Genomic DNA, 17,771 nt, shown 5'->3' with positions numbered 1-17,771 from the left:
AATTCCAATCAAAATAGGTTTCATGGATATAACATAAGCAATTTATACAATCACATAAATAAGCAAATAAACAAATATAACTAATTACATTGGAAACTGGAGGCAGATGGCTGATAATTTATTGAAACAGTCTTGATTTTGCAGAGAAATACAAACTTTTGAACTAGGTTAGTGAATGGCTATCATGATCACACGATGACCTAATTATTCATTTCATCGAGTTTTAAGGAGATAGAACTTTAATACATTTCATCCATGTTAGGCACTGTCTGGTTTCCAATCTTTACCTTCTTTCTCTTCCTGTAAGTGGGAAGAGCCTCATGTCATTAGACTAATCTTGACTTAAATAAGCTTTTAAGAAGCCCAACATGCTGAGACTGAAGAAATCACCTTTCTTGCTAGTTGTGCTCTGACCTTGACAGTCAGATCTAATAACTGAGAAGCCCTAACTCTGCCCTGGACCTCAATCTTGGAAAATGGATCCCTATAGTTGCCTTCTGTACCCAGATCCTATCCAGGCAATGCGCCTTGTTATCCCACCAGCAACCTTACCAGCCTGGATTCCTGTACTCAAGTCCCACTCCAGGTGGGCTTACCTCCATCACAGTCCCCCACGAGACTCACCCTTTGAAACAATATCACTGGTTCCCCCAATGAATCCCCAGTGCTGTGCTCCACGTGGCTCTGTAGCACCTGTTAGTCAATGCTGAACTCCCTGTATACCAAGGACTGTACTGGACCCATCTACTCTGCCTTCTGCCTGCTGAACTGGAACTCCACCAAGCACAAAGCACTGCAGTGTGGGCCTGCTCCATTCTGCCCCACAGGTATGTCTCATACCTCAGCAGCTATGTCTAATGTCAAGTTTCAACCCCTGCCTGTCTGTCCTTGCTCACTGAGTATGAAACAAGTTCTAACTCTTTGTGTCCTGAGATATCACAGTGATCACCCTGGGATAATCCTACGTTAGAGCCCCTATCGCTACATCTGTGTTATAGGGTTCTCTGGAGGCTTCTGTGGATCTTGGAGGGCAGCTGGGGGCAGAAGCGGGGATATACAGGGTGGTTTCCTGCTGGCTATACACGCAAGACAGGGTTTTGAATCTAACTCTTCTTCTTCTTATGACCCAGGGGCAGTTGCTTAATCTTTCCAAGCATTTTTTTCTGGTGGGGAACATACTGCCTCACCAGCCTCATGCGGCTTTGTATTGTGTTACAATACTGTAGGTCAGTGATTCTCAAAATGTGGTCTACACATCAGAAGCATCACCCAGGAATTTGATAGAAATGCAAATTCTCCGATCCAACTTCAAACCTTTGAATCAGGAACTCTGGAAATGAGGCTCAGGAATCTGTTTGAAGAGGCTCTCTGGATGATTCTGATGCATGCAAAAGTTTGAGAACCACTGCAAACTATAAAGTCCCACACAGATGCTAGTTCTTGTGATCAGAATTAATTGCCTGGCTGGCCATAGGACTGCCATGGGAAACCAAAGAGAAGAGACCCATAGAAGCAACAGTCACTCCAAAACAAGGGTCATTAAAAGATGTTCCTAAGGGCGAGGAAGCCACTGAAATGAGTAAAAGAGGCTGCATACAGGCAATAGGGAGTGATAGGAACTGCGGCACACTGAAAAACATGCGCCCTAATTAAAGAGGGCAGCTGCTATTTAGCTCCAACCAATTGTTGCCATTGGTAATGTAGGCCTATGGTTGCCAGATTTTCCAATATTTCAAGGAAAGCCAAAAATCTATATTTTTTCTGTGAAATATCCCTAATTTTAAATCTTGGCAGCCTTATAAAAGATAAATAAAGTATATGTATGCCTGAGTTGGATTGGGGGCTACTCATTTGCAACATTTGTTCTAAAAGATTCTTCTCCATTTGCTTCCCTAATAAGCCTGACCAATAACACTATGTCCTGCACAGAAGCTGGCCATTGGTTAACACATGCTAATGAATAAGTAATTTTTCAGCACTTTTCTGCAATAATATTTAGACAAACTATTATACTATCCATAGGGAGAAATGGTTGACACTTCTCTCTGAATTACGTAAAAGCTATGTGGTGACATACTTTAGGTAGTATTTAAAAAATGAATTTGATACTTACTACACTAGGCCAGCCATGTCATTTGGAAGGATTTCTGTTTCTGTTTCTAGAGAAGTTAGCTTATGCCAGAGAAAACAATTTCAACATACCAGACACTTTTCACTATTATGATGAAATGTTTATTGGACCCCAATGAGATGCTAGGTAATATAGCAATTAGAGAATTAGCCATAGTTCCCACGGCGGGTTGGGGTGGGGGAACAGTCCATATAGATGGCAACCAAACAAAGCAGAGGATTATGTGCTCCAGGAGTTGGAACAAGAAAAAATATTTGCATTTCCATCCTTAATTTCGGTTGACTCTAAGGGCATTTAAATAAAGACAACGTTCTCAACAGTGTATAGTTGTAACTTTCCACCAAGAGCCTGCTCCTGTAAAATGAGACTACTTTCTACTGCTAGAAAACTCCCATAATTTCCTATCTTGGTCTATCTCTGCTTGCTTTTTCTGACATCCCTCTTCTTTTTGTATCTTCTTTAGCTTTTGTTCAGGGGCTGTATCATATGCTATCTCCTACAGGAAGTTCTTACTGATTTTCCTCCTCTCTAAAAAACGCAATCTTTGCGTCTTTTGAACCACGGAACTTCTACATTTTGCTTAAGGTTAGTAGTTACATCTTGACTTATCCCTCTTCTGGACTATAAATTGAGGGCAAGGGCTGTAGTCTGCTGACTCTAATTTCTTTTCAGGCCCAGTACAAAGTGAGCAGACACAAGTATTTTTCTAATTTAATTGCATTTAAAAGTACATATAAATACAATGCCAAGTCTTACAAGTCAAAGTGAGTTTCTCAAGGAAATCTTCCATTACCTACTCTCACGGAACTACATAATCTTAACAGCACTTATCTCAGTAGCTGGTGTACAGCTATTTGTGTGATATTTGTTACTCTCTTCCTCCCTGATCAAGCATAAGTTCCAAGACAGGCTCAACACTGCAGTGTCAGGGCCTAGCAGATTGCCTGCCACCTGGTAGATGCTCAATAAATATTTGTCAAATGAAGGATGCAAGGAAGGAAGGAAGAGTGGAAATCGTACTAATCTGGAAATCAGAACATCTAACTTCTAGTCCTGGCTTTACCCATAACACTAAGTAGCCATAACCCTTAGGAGAAACTGCTTTACTTCTTTATAACTTCATTTACCTTGTCCATAAGATGACGCAATTGGACCAAATCTTTTCTCTAAGGTTTTACTCAGCCATAAACTGTATGATTGTAAATATATAATAAGTATATTTACAATGCACAGAGCACCAAGGAGTTACGACACTGTCCCTCCAGGCGCACAAAATATCATTTATTGAAACAAGACCTCACTATTTCCAAAAGTGCCTGACAATACAGGGCAGAACATGGTTAGGTCTGTACATGAACAATGCTACATGGGGACTGAGCAAATAGAACTCAGTAGGGACAGAGGAGGTCAAACAAGGTGTCAGAGAGAAGACAGGCTTTAGCTGGCAGGTGGGGATGAAGATGTATGACACTTCCAAGGAGGAAGAACAGATGAACGAAGGCTCAGTGGACAAAATAAACACGGCACTTTCTTTTAACTGTGACAAGATCAGTCTAGTGAGAAAGTTTAACGCTGACTCAATTCAAATTAACCTCCACAGTGAAAGCTATAATATTAGTCTCAGCTATGAACAATAACTCAGGAGTCAAGCTCCACTAGCTATGAAAGTATACTGCTCTCAATAAACACAGAGAGCACCACTTTGCCTTCACCTGGGTCAGAATTTCTAAGTCGTTTTTACTGTCTCCTAAGCTTCGTTGTTTAATTCCATCCTTGCTGTTTTGGAAAATGACATTCAAATATAATCAGCCATAATTTGCATTTCTGTAAGAGCTTTCATCTGAAGTTCTCTAAGTTATTTAAAAGTATGAGAACATTTTACAAAATACACATAGAATTTTAAAATTGCCTATATAAATGTCCCCAGTGAAAGTGCAATCCTCTCAATTTTTTTTGTAAAAAATAGTCTGTATGTGGAAAGAATATTTTTTAGTATGTTAGAATAAGAAGATAAATTAGACCCTTTTCTATTTGTCCAAATGTCAAATGTGAATAACAGTAAAAATCTCAAGTAATTATGCAAAATTAAACAATCATTAATGAAAAAGACTATGATGAAAAGGAAAGAAGTCATTTCTAATGATATAAATAACAATTATAATTGACTACCCTTTTTATTTTGAACCTTGTGCACAGAAAAGCAAAGCAGCTATGAGTTAATTAATCATAGAAACAAAATGTAAAATATAATTCTATTTCATTTTAAGTTACAGTTGAGCACACTGGATGGAAATATTTAATGATGAATGCTAGCTTTCAGAATTCTTAGCAAGCTGGTGGCAAGCCTTAGAGGGAACATTGTGAGAATTAAGTAGCTACTCTTAGGAACTCTGGCAGAATTCTAGGGAAAGACCACATGGAAACCACAAGATGTGCCAATGTGGTAATGTCTTGTTTTCGTGATTTGGTGGTCATAAAATTCAGGTAAATCTTAGCCATGTTGATATTTCCATGGTTGCTTCAGCAAAGGGAAGGAAGAACTGAGTTCCCACCATAGTGGGTCTTACCATGCCCTCAGAAGGCCAGGCCTTCAGATGAAATAAAAAAGATCTTATAGTCACTTTGGAAGGATTTTCAAAAACTCATTAACAGCTTGGGGTGGCTTTAGGCTGGAATGTCACACCTATTCCGGTTCCTACACTCCAGAAGTAGAAAACCAAATGGTAACTTCCACATTTGTTAAAGCTCTTAGAAACAAATATTCAGCTCATTAGGCCTGTTCTGTTTGAAGGGCTGCCCAACACACACAGAGGACCTCTGATGTAGAAAAAGTCTGAACCACTGTCAGAGGCCGTTTTAATTCTGAACCGAGGCTCACATCTTCTCACTCTTTTTTTCCTTGGTGCTTATTTCCATTTCGGCATTTGACTCTGAAGAAAAAATTGCAGACTTCTAAATAAACTTTAAAAAAAAAAGAATCCCAGGCTTTTTTTCGTTTTGTTTTCTTTTGCTCAACAGAAGTACAGAGTAAAATGATGGACCCTGAGATCAGACTGCTGTGCCTTAATCCCACCTCCACCCTGTACTAGCTGAGCATGACCTTGGGCAAGCTATTTAACGTCTCTGAACCTAATCTGTTAAACGGGGGAATAATAGCACTTATCTTAGAAGGTTCAAGGACAGATGCATGAACGACACTTAAAGGCAGAGCCAAATACCTAAGGCTACTAGTTACTTAAAAAGCAAAAGAAAAGGAAGATAGCACAGAAAACATAAACCATGGTGCACACACCTACTAGCTTCTGTGCCCTTGGCAAGTCACCCAAACTTTAATTTGCTCAAATGTGAAATAACATTCTAGAAGTCATACTGGATATTGAATCTCTTGAGTCCTCAAATTTGTAAGCACCCCTTAGCATAAAATTTCCTACAGAAAACTTGGACAAGAACTATCACTTCTGAGACCACTTCATCTTCTCTGACTTCATCACAACTTGAACAGTTAACCTTCATTAAGGTGCATTATACATACAGCAACAGTTGTTGTTGATGCATCTTTTTATGAGCATTACTGCATAAATGACAAAGAACAGCCAAGTCACAGTGAGCTGCTGCTGGCTGGGTTCACGTAGCAGGGTGACTCATTCCCACAGAATGGCCTCTCCACACTTATGATTCAACCCGTGGCTCAGCAAAATTACAAATGACTACATGACCCAGGCTTCTGAAGTCCCGGATGAAGAATCATAAATCTATGTGAGAAATCCTTCAGAGCAAGGCATCTACTGATTCTCCTTTGCTAAGCATCCATGTCCCTCTTCACTCCGGTATCAGATGGAAACTATTCAGTCTCTCACTGAGTAATTCAGAGAACCACAGTAGCAAAGAGGAAGAATCTGAACCATAGCTTGAGACCAAACTGGGCTTCAATCACCACTCTCACACACCAGCCCTGTGTCTGTAGGCAGGTCACTCAACTTTCCTGAACCTCAGCTTTCTCAACTATAAAATGGGGAAAACAATTCATTGTAGGGCTGTTAGGAAAAGCAAAAGAGTTATTAGCAAAATGCTCAGTACAAGTATTATAATTACGATGAAATCTTACGGCATCTCAAATTTACCATTAATAATTATTAATTATTTCAACAAATATTTATCTACCACATGTCAGGCAATGCAAAAGACACTGATAAAGCAGAGAATTTATGCTTAATAAAATGTTCCAGACAACAAAATATTAGATAAGAAAGTTTATTAAACTGTCACATATTATTCTACTTTCTTTAAGATTTTACTAATTGTTTTATCATCCCATTATTTAATTTGCTCTTCTATCATTAGATTTTTATTTTTAATCTCCATTAAGGTATTCGTCAAGGCAATCAATGACTACTAGGTATACTGCCTTTCCTAAAAAACATTTTCTGGAAATATATTTCTTTCTTTAGTTTTCCTTCACTCTAGGCCATATTTACTTATTCTAACATATAGTGGATTCCTTCTTCAGTGGAAGAAATACTCCTTTATTGTTTAAAATATTCTCTTTCTTTTAAAGAACTCAATCTCTTTCTTGGCTCTACCACTATAGATTCCATGTAATTACTCTTCTATTTAGTTCTTTGATAATCATTTTCCTTTTTCATGTTTGTCTGCTGTGTCATAATTATCAGTATCAATGACACTATAGGTCAGATGCTTGATGCAGCATGGCATAACATATACAAATTAGTTCCAAAGGGTGTGTTGATTAATATAATTACATGGTTCCATTACAAAGAATCTTGCCCTCAGGTCTGTAAAATCTTGGGAGGCAACACTCTTTGAAATGCTACTTATTACCTTCATGATTATGATGGTAATACCATAGTAAGAGCATATATATACATTATGAATACTACAAAAATATTGATTTTCAAAGAATTTATTCAAAGTCATAGTGATAAAAAGAAATTAGAAAGGGAGATTCTTTTAATGATATGCATATTTATTAAGATTCAGAATAATTAGGTATACTTATACGGCTGCTTTCAAAAAATATTTGAGGAATATTAGTTATTTGGGATTTTAATGGCTGTTTATTTAAAAAATGGGTTCTAAAGTCAAAGTCAGATAGCTGTGGAGAATGATGGTTATAAAAAGTTAAACAGATGTCTCTACTGCAAAACTCAGAACCTTTAAAAATGAAATGGTGCTAGGAATCCATGAGCACAGGGTAGAGTGGAGATATTATTTTATTTCCCAAACTTGTCTGACCATGGCAGCTTTTTCCTCCTCAGATCAGTTGATAAGACGGGTGATCTCATGGATCACATTTTGAAAAACACTGACTAGAGACTGAGACTCTCAATAGCCAACTAAGGGTTGATTTTATACAAGCAAAACAACCAATTGACTGATTCTCCCCCATTCTGGCATGATAGGCAAATGTCTGCTTTAAGAATTCACATCATCTTCATTTCTGAGATCACATTTTGCATGTGGTTCATTTCCTGATATTACATCTCAGAAAAAAACCTAATCATTTTAGCCCTTTGCAATGTCTGTGCTCCCACAATGTTATTAACCAGAGGAGTATGCTGCACTGGTTTGGGATTTTATTTTGTTTGACAACAGGAAGAACAGATAAAGAAGATTTCCCTGCTCCGCTTGGTAGACTTCCAAACAAAGCTGAAAAAATACAAACAAGCTCTTAATGAAGGGAGGCCCAGCCGCGCCCGGGGAACTCCAGTCCTGCACAGGGATGTCATCTTCCCGGGATGTCCACTGGGAAACCTGACCAGCGCAGCTTCACACACTTTGTTCAAGAGAACTGAAAGTGAAAGGCTCCCAGTCCCAGCATCTCGTGGAAGGAAAGGACCTTCTCAGAACACTCGCTTAAATACCCGTTCAACTCAGAGAGCAAGAAACTGTTCCAATAGTAAGAATGTAAAAAGCGACTCACAGAGCAAGAAACTGTTCCAATAGTAAGAATGTTAAAAGAGACAACAGCAATGGTGCCTACTCATCCCATGAAGAAGGCTAATGAAACATTTAGAATCCGACAAGGAAGAAGGGAAGGGACAGAACCCACATGTCACTAGGTATTTTTTTTTTGATACATAGTAAGTTACATAATTTGTCACTTTGAATAAGGACCCAAATTTCAGGAAGATTACGGACAAGAATCAATTGTAAAAAGTTACGTGGGACCAGTGTTGAGAAACTGGTAACTTGGTAGTGAAAGTATGATGATACAGCTTATAGTCTACACGACACTTTTGAGTATGAAAAGGGCTATTAAAAAGAGCTAATGTTATATATCTTTGAAATATTTATTTACTGACCAACAAATGAGTTTTATTATATTGGTATTAAAATATTTTCAAATATAAAAATCTTTCTAAAAAATAAAACTTTCATATATTTGTATAAAGTGAAAAAAACCCAAAAGCATGAGCTGAAGCATTTCTCGTGGTATAGTCACGTACTTTAGTCGTGTTCTCAGCTCTATCTGTTTCTAAGATCATGGCCCTGACATTTTTCAGAAGACTTTATTTTTCTCACTATGGAAATATTATATATTTAACTATTTCATAAAATTGCCTGCAATATTCTTCAAAATTGCATTAACCATTTTAGGTTAATAAATTTGAAATTGTTAACATTTTCAATTGGGTCCTTTCCTTTTCTATAGATCTTAATATTTTTAATTCAGAAATATTCTCTCTTTTGGGGGCTGAAATACTTGGTAAGCCCAGAACAAATTCTGCTAAATGGAAGGTATTCTTAACTCTATTCTTTTCTCAAATACAAAAATGTAAATATTTCAGTTCAAATATTTTCATCGGAACTATATCTTTTTGTATCAGTTCATAATATTATCCTTTCACAAATACTTTTAGGAGACAAACTCATGACTGGTAGATTATCACAGCTTGTTTGGACACAATTATGATTTATGTGTGAGTCATAACCAATTCCAAGTCCATTTCTGCTCCATTGGCTTCTTAATCCAATAAATGTTTTACCACGACACCATGCTCCATCAAGAACTATATTCATAGCATTATCACGAAATACTTTTATTTTCAACACTTTCTAAAGATGCAAAAGCATTTACCATAGTATTCAAAGTAATGACAGATATTTCACTTTATTAGAATGAACTTTCAAAAGCTTCACCTTGATTCCATGAATTAAAGAGGTGAAAAAAATCAAACCATCAATTGCTTGCAAAGATTTTCTTCTACTAAGAGAGTTAACAGATTAACAGCTATTGCTTCATTTTTTTGTACATGTATAAGAAAACTTGGAATAAAAAATGAGCTAAATTAACTTGGAAGGAAAGTTACTTGATCTAAATGAAAAGTAATGCTTCACAGAGTGATATAAAAATGCATTTTCTGCAGCTGCCAGTGCTAAAGTGTCACCTTTGAGCACAATCTTCTGAAAATAAAAGCTAACTTTTCAAGTAGATGCTGATACTTTTTCAGCAGATCTGTATCTTTCGAATTTTGTGTGGTGGATGATATCACTATGGCTACAATGAGGGATGCTAAATATCAACAAATAATTCTGTCCAAGTTACAAATTATCATTGACTTTCTTGAAAAACAAAAATTCAGTATTTAATTTTTTGTTAAACATGCATTTTCAGGTTTTTTAAAAAAAGTCTATTATGGCCAAAAGGATTTATTGCAAAATAAAAGCATTATCAAACAATAAAACAAATAGTAATAGATTTAAAGCAAATAATGATAAAACCATTGAAGCAAAAGCTTTCTGACCACCATGGCAAGACTGCTCAGCTTTGATTCCACCTACATTTTACATACACCTAACAGTTTCCCACTGACCCTGCTCACGGAAGGTCTGGTGTCTTAGCGGACCTCACAGCCTATAAACCAAGGCACAGCTAATACTGACTGTGCAAATGGTTGGCTAAGACCAAACAGATGGTAAAGGCAGCAGCACCACATCCTTCTCTACCACCTTAGAGACTGGAAGGAGTTGGCTGTCCCTAGCCACTCTTGCCCAAGCTTATTGCATATTAGCAGTGAGCACCCACATATTGTCTTTGAAAGGGAGATGCAGTTACACTGCATCTGGGAAGGATCTGGAAAAGAGTCGGAACATCTTTCAGATTTAACCAAGTGTAAAGCGAGAAATCTGTTCAACTGCATGGGCAGAATCTGGAAATACAAAATGAAAGTCTATCAAACCCATCCTACTTTATTTTAATGCAGCTATTAATAAGAATCCTTCATTTAAAAAATGAGAAACTGGAACAAATGTTAAACTGGTGGGATGCTTGGATAACAAGTGCAAACTGCAAGTGTTTCAGGCAGACCAAGACCTAGGATCAACCTATGTTTGGGGAAGACTTGGGCTAGGGGAGTCAAGAAGCCTACAAGTGAGCTGATACTCTCCAGGCTACCTGGTCTAGTACAATTTTTCTAAGGGGGTCAACATGTAAAATTGAGAGCCTTCTCACTAAAACAAACAAAGCGATTTCCTAGTTCTCTTGGAAAATGGAAGATCAAGCAACACTGTGTCCATATTCCAAGAGGACAAGAGGCCATAACCAAATAGGCTACCATCTGCCCCTCACTATTGTCAAAAATAATGGGAGAGAGTATAATTCTTCATAGAAGTAAAGAACATTCTACGTCCTATAATGCCAAAACTAACTAACCAACTAACTGTTGTGTCAAAGAACAGAACCTGTTCTGTTCCCATCACTTGCCTGGCACCCTGAAGAAATCTGATTTCAACCCAACCCCATTCCCCTCCTCCCCCGAGGTTGTGCAATTCTTCTGTTCTCTGTGTGATGAGGCTCGTGCAGTGCACTATGCATGAGAGGAAGCGAGAATCAACTGTATCTGACTCCCACCAGTGGATACTTTCTCAGCTTCCTGGTCAGAATCCATTAAAAAATGTTGTGCACCTGGTAGCTTCCAGGGTTTTACCCTCACCAGCCCCTTGATTTATGCCCCAGAGCTGTGGCTACACCAAACTCTGAATGTGTGTGTTCTGAGTTCCAATCCACCCTGGTCTAACCAAGAGGACCAGGGCGTGCATTAGGCAGCAGATGGTACCACATGGTTTGGGGTGTCAGGCGGGGTCATGACTATCTCAAGGTGTAATGCACAGTGGCTAAGGGTGTGGCTTTGGAGTCAAACACTGAGTTTCACCCATGCTCCCATTTACTTGCTTTCGGGCCTCTCCAAGCCTCAATTTCCTTATCCCTAGATTGAGGTAATGATACCTTCTCATAGCATTGTTACAAAGGTTAAATGTAATGCTATACATAAAAGAACAAGCACACACTCATGAGTAACAAGCACACACTAATGGTTCAGTAAATAGAAGCAACCTTTAGTTTGACTTCAGGTATGATCCAGAGGGAATGATGGTGAAATATCCTCACCCAGCCCTGTTCTCATATTCAGTGAACCAACCCTTTTGGGGGTTTCAACTTTTGGGAATCTGTTCCAAAAATATAAAATAACTTCTATGATTCCTACCAATACACTATATAGCACTATTAGTTTTATATGTAAAGAAATGCTGTTTTAAACTTTTACTTAAATTATGGGTTATATACAATAATTATAGTGACCACTGTCATATATTGACCACTGATTATTTTACAGTTATAATTGTTTTTCCAATTATAAGCATGTTGACTTTCAGAAACATACAAAAAATTTTTTTCTGGGGCCGGCCCAGTGGCATAGTGGCTAAGTTTGCACACTCCTCTTTGGCAGCCTGGGGTTCGCAGGTTCGTATCTCAGGGACAGACCTTACACATCGCTCATCAAGCCATGCTGTGGCAGTGTTCCACATGCAAAACAGAGGAAGACTGGCACAGATGTTAGCTCAGGGACAATCTTCCTCAAGCAAAAAGAGGAAGATTGGTGACATGTTAGCTCAGGACCAATCTTCCTCACACACACACAAAAAATTTCTCCATAGGAAAGCCCAAATCTTATACTGCATTCATCTCAATGTCATGTTTTCAAAACATGCAGAGACCACAACCTGACTAAAACCTTTTCTAAGACATCCAAATAAATGTAACAAAGATTTTACCAGATATTATATATCCAGATGTGCTTTTCCCTTTAAATTCTGGTGAGCTTCCCATGAAAAGCTTAAAGTGATTGGTGATGTACCATGGGTCATGAAATAAAACAAACCAAATCCATCTTTATATAACTCAAAAGGACTTAGCAATTTGCATTGCTTTTTCAGGAGGATAAAAATGCATATTGCCTCTTTTATGTGTTCTTAGCTATAAATCTATTTTTGAAAAGCTTTCATATAATTTCTAAATTTAGCTCCTACTTCCTTTTTTTCTGTGCCATCTGAGCCACAGTCCGTCTCTGATAACATTCTGATCTTCACTCCAAGGAACCTATATAGAAAATGACTCAGAAGGAAGATAACCTTTCACTAACCTCTTCTGTGCTTGTGGATAGTACAAGATGACAACTTTCTTTCCCTCTGCAGTTTCTATGGGCATCATCCATATATATTTTAAATATTTTAAAATTTCTTTTACTTGGTGGTAGGAAATATCAACCTTCATACAGCTTCAATGTCTTTTTATTAAAATGATCTCTTGCTAGGAAAATGAGTTAAAGGAGGAAATTCATCTCTTTTAACCTAAGGCAGAAGACTGAGGGGAGAGAAAACCAAAAGGAAGGGGAGTAAGGAGACAGCTGGTGCTGGAATGAGGTTAAAAACAATGGCGCACATATAGATAGAAATTTCAGAATCATTTATCTGGGTTAATTACCATTCTATCAAAATGCTCTTCTCTTTTTACTATCTATTCATTAATATCAGATTTAAGAAGGATAAATTACAGAGAAAGAAAAAAAATTGGGGTATGAAAGGAAGACTTAAAGCAATATATTCAAAATTTCACACAGAAACAATCTGAGTGTGTGGCCAGTAAACGCAGCACAGGAAGAGTCTCACACTTATAAAGGAAATCCGTCACAAATAGCAGCAGTTCCTAATCAAAAGCTACCCTGCAGATCTGGTGAAGAACGGACATATAGCAGGGCCTCGGTCTGCCAAGAACCCTATCCATCTTCCCTTTTAAGCCTTTCCTAATTATTCTTATCTTCTCAGGGCATTTATATTCATCGTATAATACTCGTTGGGCACCAAGCTATATACTGCCTGGCACTGCTATCTAATTGCTCCCTATCTGTACGTACAGAATTTCCAACAGTGCTGTAAGTTACTTGAGGGCAAGGACTGTCTCATATTTCTTATATTCTAGTACAATGCTAGGGCTACTCAATAAATATTTCTACAATGGAACTGAACTGTCTTCCTTTCTGATGTCTTTGTCCAGAAATGTGATCTAACAAGACAGAGGATAAGAAGGAATAAGCACCAATACAGGGTGGGAAGGTGGGAGGCCTGGCTGGGCCTCTGGTATGATCTTGGACAGGCCTCCTAATCTTTATAGGTTAAGTGTTGACTTCTGCAACTGAGTGGCTGGATTAGAGAAGGGCTGAGGTGCCTTGCCCTAATGATTACACATTCAAACATAAGCTGGGGTGGAATTCAAATATTTAACCAGTGGGATGGCATGGGCACTGGCCATCAGAACAGAGCAGGCTCCGGACTTTCCTTGCTATGCCTCACATCAACCTTTTAGCTGCTGGACCATGAAGAGGTCAGGATTCCTGGGGTAGGACAAGGACTGCGGAGGTCACTCAAGGAACTTGGGGCAGCAGCTATAATTTTAAAAATTTTAAGATTAGTACAATGTTATCAGTGGGTAAGGGGTGAATACCAACTCAGCCTATAAGTAATATCTTTGAGTTATAAATGTGTTAATTTTACTCCAAAATTTATTATTCTTATCTGATAGCATAGGACTGCTTACATAGCTGGCAATAAAAAGAAAACAGAAATTCCCACTAACACTAATGTAATGTATCCTTTTGATTCTGCTCCTCCCCATACTTCTAACTCGACATTTTTTTGAGGTAGCCATTCTATAATTTCTGGCTTCTCCACAATAGTATTAATTCATCTTGCAATGCGGAGCTCAAACCATGCTATGTTCTCTGCTTTGCTCAATAAATAAAGCACAAAGGCCAAGAACAGACCTAACCACTACCTTTTCTTCATAGATGAGGAAAGTGTTATTTTTTGTTCACAATAAAATTCCCTGTGACATGCAACTATAGTAATGCTCCTGTCTGGGAGCTTGAGGCCCCTCTGGACACAGTTGCAGCTTGTAGCACGCCAGCATGCAGCGGGGAGGGCCTATGTAAACCTTGTATTAAGTGGTACTAAGTATTACGTAGTGGTATTTAGTGATACTAGGTATACATACTTGGCTGAACATCGGAATCAGCTGGGGAGCTTTAAAAAACACTCATGTACGGCCTGGTGGTGTAGTGGTTAAGTTCACGTGCTCCGCTTTGGTGGCCCGGGGCTTGCGGGTTTGGATTCCGGGTGCGGACTTGCACACCACTTATCAAGCCATGCTGTGGCTGCGTCCCACATATAAAGTAGAAGAAGATGGGCATGGATGTTAGCCCAGGGCCAATCTTCCTCAGCAAAAAGAGGAGGATTGGCAACAGATGTTAGCTCAGGGCTAATCTTCCTCACCAAAAAAAAAAAAAAAAAAAAAAAAAAACGCACTCATGTCTAGGTCCTACCCCTGGAGATTCTGATTTAATCGGCCTGGGAAGTGGCCAAGATTTTTCAACACTCCCTAGGTGGTCTAACGTACAGCCAGAGTTGAGAAACACTGGTGGAGAACTTGGTCTCCAGAGTAGGGACACATAATCATCCACACGTATGTCTGCATCAAGATAGTTTCTTACAGCCACAGATCTTGCATGACATCTTTTTATTTATGAGGCAACAAAAATAAGTACTGAATTTAATTGAACTTAGAACCACTCTACTGAATCACTGTGACACAGAATTAATCAAATTTTTAAAAAATATTAAATATTTTATATCACAAAGGATTCAAAAATTTATCAAGCATAATTTCAATAAAAGCCAAAATAATTTTTATCCATGGAGTGTATGATCATAAAAGTTTGGACCATACTGTATTTAACAGACTACTCTGTGTATTCAATCAGCCACACCGAAATCAGAGATTGTACAGTGAGAAGAGAGAGGAAGTTTGCACTGCATACTGTAGACACTGGTAACCTGTTGGGTTAGTAGTGTACAAGAGGAAGGTGAGGAAAGATTAGCGATTCTGTCGTAGAGAGTGAGCCATGAAGAAACTTCTGGAACTCTGCTAAAGATTGGTTTGGAGATGAAGCATAACTGCTTCAGCAGGCAAGTAGACATTTTACCAGTTCAACGAACCTGGGGAGAGATTGTGCCTCATATTTCATTCTCCCAGTGTCTCATACTATGGTTTTATATTGTGGGTGCTCAACAGACGCTGTTGACAAAAGCCACTTATTTTTTGGTGAAAAATCTCAGCAGTATATCAGTAGGATCCACTTCCATGAATGCAACATAAAATGACGACTCTTATAATTGATAATGTGTTTTGACATAATATCTACAATGCTCAGCCACTGGGAAGTGGAAAAATTATTAATTAGTTATCACGGAATTTTAAAAAGCCTCTGTTAAATATAGTACAGTGGAAAACTACGAGACAGTGTTTTGAGCCTTAGGAGACAACCACTTTCAATGTGTTAGAATTTCCTGCTTCACATTCCACATATTAATATTTGGTTTAGTTGCTAGAATCACTAAACATCTTGATCTTAATATTATTGTGCCTGAAAAATGCCCATGTGATATAATGGAAACTGTTATATGGAGATCACATCTTACATGACCACAGAAACACTGTTTCTGCTTTTGTAAAATCTTACCCTGAAAAGCAAATCTTTAAGGAAATGGATTAGCTATACGCAATAAGTATTTATGAACATTTTTATGTATTTATATACCTCCTCTTCAGTTTCCTTACAGTGTCAGGGTCTCATGTGACCTAAACTAGTTGTATGCAACTGTCCTCACCAGCTCACCTCTCAGAATGCATTAACTAGAAGAATCCTCACTGGCTCCATATCACATGCCTCTCTCACCTGAGGTGCCTCTGCTCTGGGTAACTGAGGATATAGCACATGTAGGTCAAAGACATCCTTTGCAGAAATTTAAACCTAACCCACACCCCAGGCAGCATTTAGAGCACTTTTTTTCCTCCTATTCCACTGCTTTTCTATTTTTCAATATAGGGCACAAAAATCTGAATTTTAATAAGACAAAAATCATCAATGCTTTTTAATATTCTCCATGCAGTATATCCATCACATACATCACAATTGTCCTATTCATTTTACTGGAAGTGTCTTTTGCTCCCTGCTTGCTGATGCATAATGGAAAGGAGTGGGAAAAAGAACAAAGTAAATCCAGACTAGGTTTCACCTACCAGGACATTTTTATTTTTCCTTAAACCCAGATGTCCAGTAACAAAGCTCTTGCTCCAATTATTCACAACGTGATTGGGTCAAAAGTTATGATATAGACTAGATACCCAGCTCTGCAGAGCTGTTCATATACTACACTGAGGCGCTGCACTAGGGGGTGGGGAGAAATGGATATGGTGCACCTGGAAGGGGATTCAGGCAGGAGATGCCTAGAGTCCAAGCATATGGTAACAAAATATTTCACCTGGGTAGGTGAGAAACCACAGCATCCACAAAGTTAATATTAAAATAGATATTTAGAAAAGCACCAGTGAAATCCCCCAAAAGCCAAACATGATCTTGAGAGTACCCAAGTCCACGATAACAAATATCATCTGTCTCTCTTCTTGTTAAGGTTAACTGAATGCGTATTTCCAGTCCTTCTAGACTATTTTTCCTTTGACGTTATTCCTCCCATCATTTATAGGGTATTACATGTGAAATACTTTAATTCTATTTAATATCTAAGCACCCACCTTGTGCACAGCACTGTGATAGGCACTTTAGGAGACACAAAGATGCCAATGATTACAGAGGCAATTATGAAGACAAATCATAACAAGAAGGAAGCTGGAGAGGAATGCGGACAAAGCAGACTTCAATTAAAAGGTATCCCCCAAATGCACATACTGGGGAAATATGCAGATCCTTCTGGGAGCTCTTCACATGTCCATCCCCAGACTTAAATCCATGATGCCCCAGGGAAGGAAGCTGAGTGAACACGGTCACCTTGTACAGTTGTTATGTTATTCACAGCACAAGGCCCTAAGCCAAGGGGACAGCAGGAACCGAAACCCCGCCTGCATGCTGCTGGCCAGGCACCCAGTGTTCACGCACAGGACATTGCACACGAAGGCACTGCCTGGGTAAGGGCAGGCCGCAGGAAAGGCACCAACTGCACCAGCCCGTAGATAGTTCTCTTTGCTTCCAAGCAGCATTTATGGCATGTGCTACACAATTTAACAGCTAATTATATACTGTCTTGTGCTGTTCTTGCTTTATTTTGTATTTTTAAATATCATCTCCCTAGCTAGACTTTCCCTGAGGAGTAGCAGTATGTCTCTCCCCTGGGCTCAATTCCCCATGGGGGCTCCCTTCGGTGGTTCTGAATGTCCACGCTTCGGGTACCTGTTTGGATCAGAAGTACAGAGTAAACAACTAGTGGGTTG

The 17,771-nt window shown here is 38.6% G+C and overlaps 1 protein-coding gene across 1 annotated transcript in view; it reads right to left on the bottom strand.

The window, feature by feature from the left end:
- Positions 1-17,771, bottom strand: part of GNAQ (G protein subunit alpha q) — a 285,088-nt gene that overhangs the window by 89,677 nt on the left and 177,640 nt on the right. The window lies entirely within an intron of this gene.

Source organism: Diceros bicornis, chromosome 22 (genome assembly GCF_020826845.1).
Source record: "Diceros bicornis minor isolate mBicDic1 chromosome 22, mDicBic1.mat.cur, whole genome shotgun sequence".
Classification (NCBI taxonomy): Eukaryota; Metazoa; Chordata; class Mammalia; order Perissodactyla; family Rhinocerotidae; genus Diceros; species Diceros bicornis.
Note: the sequence above shows the minus strand (reverse complement) of the source record. Positions and strands in the feature narration are given on the sequence as shown.